The following is a 4,987-nucleotide window of genomic DNA, read 5'->3' as shown; positions in this document are numbered from 1 at the left end:
TTGATGTTGTCTTTTGGCCACAGAAAAGCCTGCACGTCTTGCCTGTCTTATCCTGCCCATCCTCCAGGCCTCTTGGATGATAAAACATCTCCTAGGCAGATCTGGGAGGCTCCGGGGGACACAAATAGATAACTGTTCAACCAATGGCTGAATGTTGTCTGTTCGAACTGCACCCCACCTCCCTACCCCCCAGCACTACTCTGCACACAGGAAGTCGCCATGAGTCTGACTTGACTGTAAGGGACAACAAAGCAGGCCCGCGGCCTTTGCTCACCGCAGTAAAGTGTTGTTGCTTCATTAGCAAGATGACCAGACGTCCTGCTTTTGGCGGGACAGTCCCAAGTTTTAACAATGTTTCGCGTGTCCCCCACCCCCACCCCCCGGTGTTTTAAAAATGTCCCGATTTTTTTGAAAGAATGCACAAGCTAGGGTATACGGTTTTCGGCTGAAAGAGTTGTATGAGTCCCTAATAAAATGATTAAAAAAAATAGTTACTTGGGGTCATGGCAAGAGAGACTGGAGGGCAATAAAGGCTTAGTAATAATGGATCCAAGAATGAAAAAGTGTTCTAAAATTGATGGTGGTAATAATTGCACAACTGTTCTTAATATATTCAAACCACTAGACTGTATGGTATCTGAGTTACATACATGGGGGGAAAAAGGGTTTAAAAAACCTACCAGAGAGATTGGGGTGGAAACCATGACAGAGGCACAAGCAAAGATGGATTGAGGTCGTGATATTGATTGAACTGTGTCTCTCAAAGTAGGTATTGAAGTCTTTTAATGCCTGTGACCTGTAAATATCACCCAGATTTTAAATACGGAATTTCTTTTGCTGTTTTATAAAGGCCTAATGATTTCTGCGTCATGAGAGCAGAGTAGGGGGAGATGCATGTAGAGGAAACAAGGAAGCGGACAACAGAGACAGATGCATTCACCAGCACCAAGGATTGGTGGCAGCTACTAGAACCGGAAGTAGACTGCAATGAGCCTTCCCTTAGGCCATGCCTTGAATTCAAACATCTAGCCTCCTCAATTGTAAGAAAATACATTTCTACTATGGTATCTTGGCTATGGGAGCACTTAGACAGGCGATGATATTTTGGAGCTTGATCCCGTCAAGAGGATTCTTGACCTAAGTTCTAGAAGTCAGGGCCTAGGAAACCTGTCGCTCAGCGCGTTTTTCTCACAGGTTTCCAACCAGAGCTCAAGAGGAAGCAGCAAGATACATCCTCCTCTCTGTGAGATTCTGGCTGCAGCCAAAGACTCCACAGGGCAGTCTGTGAGCAGTCTACCCAGGCCAAGCCTTTGAGGGGAGCTGTCCTGTGAGGTACTAAGAGTAAATATCACCTGGGAAGCCCAAGAATGACCCACCAGCCAATAGACCCTCACAGGCTCTGTATAGGCCAAGCATGGCCAAAGATAGGGGCTTTGAAGGGTGTTATAACATTGTGAGAGATGGCTTGCCTGCTGCTGCTGACCCTGTAACTATGAAACAATAATCCCATGGGCTTGTCCTTTAGACACCAGCTGAGAATATAGTTAAGGAAACTCAAGCTTCCTGGTCTCCCACAGTTCTCAGCCCCTGATATAGATTGAATTGTGCCTCCACCCCCGCTGCCCCATACCTCCCCATCAACACACACATAATATGTATTTAAAACCATTCCCTGTTCCTGTGTACACAGTCCCATTTGGGAATAGCTTTTGTTGAGCCTATATTAGTGTGGAGAAGTGTCTTAATCCAATCAGCAATGAGGTCAAGCAGTGCACAGGAAGTACAGAAGAAAGCCAGCATGGATGCAGGAGGCCGACGCCCAGTGGAGATCTCCAAGGAAAGCCAAGCAGACGCAGAGGAAAAGATGGGTCCACAGAGTGAACAGAGAGAGCCTTCCCTTTTAGAGAAAATGGGTGCCTGTCTAAACTGTGAGAAGATAGACATCCACTTCTTTTCCTTACAGCCACTCACCCCTGGTATTTCTGTTGAAGGAGCACTAAGAAGCCCCAGGCTTGGGGCAGGGTTTCATTCTGGTGCTGGGTCAGAACGAACTCCATGGCACCTCGCATCAACAAGAAGAAATCAAGACAACCCTCCACTCCTCTCCCCCTTCCTTGGCCCTTACTTCTGCCCTTATGCACCCCTTCCCAAAGGTCCGGGTCCAAACTCCTCCACCTAGTTCCCAAGGCGCTTGCTACCTCTCCAGTGATGTCCCTTCCTGCCGAAACTGTATGCTCCAATAGTAATACAAAATTATCTGCAGACCCACCTATAAACCACTCCATTCTTTCTTCTCGAATGTTCTTCCTTTCTCCCCACCTAGTAAACTCTTATGCCATCTAAGACCACCTCTTCCCCCATTGTGTTAGGCTGGCTTCTCTCGAGAAGCAAAGCCAGTGATGCTTGCATGTGTTGTACATAGAAAGAGGTTGTTATTATATAGAGACATGGCTTACACAGTGGTAGAAGTACATGAATCCAATTTGATTCAAGCCAGGCTTCTCCTGACTCATGTAGCTATGGAAGCTGATAAAGAGGATGCCGGATGGAGAAGCAGTGGGAGGTGGTAGGAGGGTGAGAGGGCCCACAGCCTGGTGGATGCAGAGGTAAATGAATCCCGAGCTCAGCATGATGAATCCCCTGTCAGCAGTCCACTGATGGCTCCGGAGATCAGCAGGCCACACAACAGGAAATCTGTGACCAAGAGACACACTCCATTGCCGGCAGAAGGCAAAGGACCAAAGGAAAACCAGCTCTACTCAGTCTTTCTCTTACACAAGAAGCCACACCCCCTAGGAGGGATCATCAGGCTTCGACTTAATTGATAATTTAGGTTCCACCCTTACTCTTAGCCAGGAGTGCCCAGTTGACATAATCCCTAACTATTATACCCACCCAAACCGAATCTGCATTTTCTGCATGGTCTGCTAGCACCCTGTACACCATCTCCTACAAACTTCTCATCTGGTGAGTTTGTGTATCTGAAACCTAGGATCCTTTGCAAGGTGCTCAAGGGCAAGGGATTGAACATCTTCGTGTTTGTATCACCACTGCCCCGTGGTGATGCCTGGGTCCAATGAGTGCTGGAGGAATGGATGATGGGCGAATGAATCAGATATGGTGTTGTTATTGTCAGTTCCAACCCATAATAACCCCATGCACAACAGAACGAGACCCAGCCTGGTCCTGGGCCAGGCCCACGACTCTCCCTGTGCCTGAGCCCATTGTTGCAGCCACTGTGTCAATCCATCTCGTTGGGAGTCCTTCCTATTTTCACTACCCCTCTACTCTACCAATCAGATAGATTCATGGTGAAAAGCCACATTTCATCGCCTACTCCCGATTGGTTCTCAACCCCATTTTTGTCTTTCCAAATAGACTGCAAGTTCCTTAGGTGCAGGAACTGGATTGCTGCCTCCATGTGCCTATCTCCAGTCTCAGACAACATCAATAGACATGGATCGATCAGATAGACAATTGATGGATCAGAAGATGTGCTGGAGTATTGTCCTGTCCCAAGGGACTCACCAGAAGTCCCCAAGGCATCCCCAACACCCTGAGATGCGGGGTGTCAAGGAAGGCACCAGGTGCACATTAGGCTTTAACAAACACAAAGTCGAAGAACCAACTCCCTCTTCCTCGCAGCCCTAACCCTGGCCTGTTGCCCATGCAGGCTGATCTCAGGACAGGTCGGAGGGAGGGGCTGGCTAGAGAAACAGCAATCTGGGACTTCACTCAGGAAACTAATGAGGCAATTCGAGGAGGCAGAGAGCAATTCCAGACATGCTGCTTTTCTGCTGAGATAATACCCCGGACGGCTCTTAAATGAGCACTCTCAGGAGAGAGGCTGCGTGCAGCTGCTGCAGCTGTCCCCCCATCCTGCCTGGCCTCACCAACTGGCCACAGTTACCTGCCTCATGGTTTTGGTATGCATTGGGCTGGGTCCAGGGCCTAGAAGCTCAGGCCCCCAGAACTTCTGTACCAGCACAAACTCTATCCAAAGATGGGCCAGACCAGAGGAGGGCTGTCAGGCCAGGGGACTGAGAGGACTCTGGGAGGTAGGGAGAAGGGCTGGGCCTCAGGGGTTTTCTGCAGCTCTCTGGTTAAGGGCCCAGCTCCCACAAAGACTAGGATTCTTCCAAGATAGACAGGCAACCTGTGGGTTCTGGGAGTCCCTCAGATGGCCCGTCCACAAGGGTATGTCTCACCAGCCTCCAGCCTCACGCACTTGCCAACATGTGCCCTGGATTCGCAGCCATCCAGCAGGAGGCTGAGACAGGACCAGTGCCGGGCCACCTGCCTCATCCTGACTGTCATGCCTGTCTGCAGGGCCAGTGATCATTCCACCACTGGAAGAAACCCCAGGAATCCCCGCCAGGCCTGGTAGAGAGGCTCCCTCCAGGCCTGGGGTGGCCCAGTGCTTGGGAAGCTCCCATGTCTAAGTATGGGGAGGCAGAACAGGCTCCGGGTCCCTCTGAGATCTGTCTGTGAGCAGCGCTGGGTGGAAGTGCACACAAAGGTACCACTGTTCCACCCGCCCCGCGCCCCCGCCCCGCCAGTAATTCCTGAATCTCACTCATCCTCAGGTGTCCTGAGCTGCCTGGCCTCTTCAGGAACCGAGCACTGACAGCTCTTGTCACAGCAGTGCCCTGCCCCACCCCCAGTCTTATTACTATTGGGGGCTGGGGGTGAGGATAACTGAATTCCCTGTCGCAGACACAGGCTGCCTAGCAGGGTACATAGTCAATGCTCTTCCCATCCGAAAAGGCAGCACTGGGGAACAAAGCCCCTGATTTCTCTGTGCCCCACGGCTCTCCCTCAACTCCCTTTCCAGCTCGGACCTCCCCTGCCTCTCACTGAACCAAATAACAGGGCTCTTGGCAGCTGGGTTGCACAGAGACGATGGAATGAATGATTCTGGGCGCTGAGAGAGCTTGCTGTGGAGAAAGGGAGGGAAAGGAAGCTTGCAGCATCGCGAAACTCCCCT

At 50.6% G+C, this 4,987-nt stretch overlaps 1 pseudogene; it reads right to left on the bottom strand.

Moving 5' to 3' along the window:
- Nucleotides 1–4,305, bottom strand: part of LOC105979663 — a 64,487-nt pseudogene extending 60,182 nt beyond the window's left edge.
- Between the last annotated feature and the right edge of the window lie 682 nt (nucleotides 4,306–4,987).

Source organism: Echinops telfairi, unplaced genomic scaffold (genome assembly GCF_000313985.2).
Source record: "Echinops telfairi isolate 266 unplaced genomic scaffold, ASM31398v2 ScPeMD7_7465;HRSCAF=8503, whole genome shotgun sequence".
Classification (NCBI taxonomy): Eukaryota; Metazoa; Chordata; class Mammalia; order Afrosoricida; family Tenrecidae; genus Echinops; species Echinops telfairi.
This window is presented reverse-complemented; position numbering and strand designations above follow the sequence as displayed.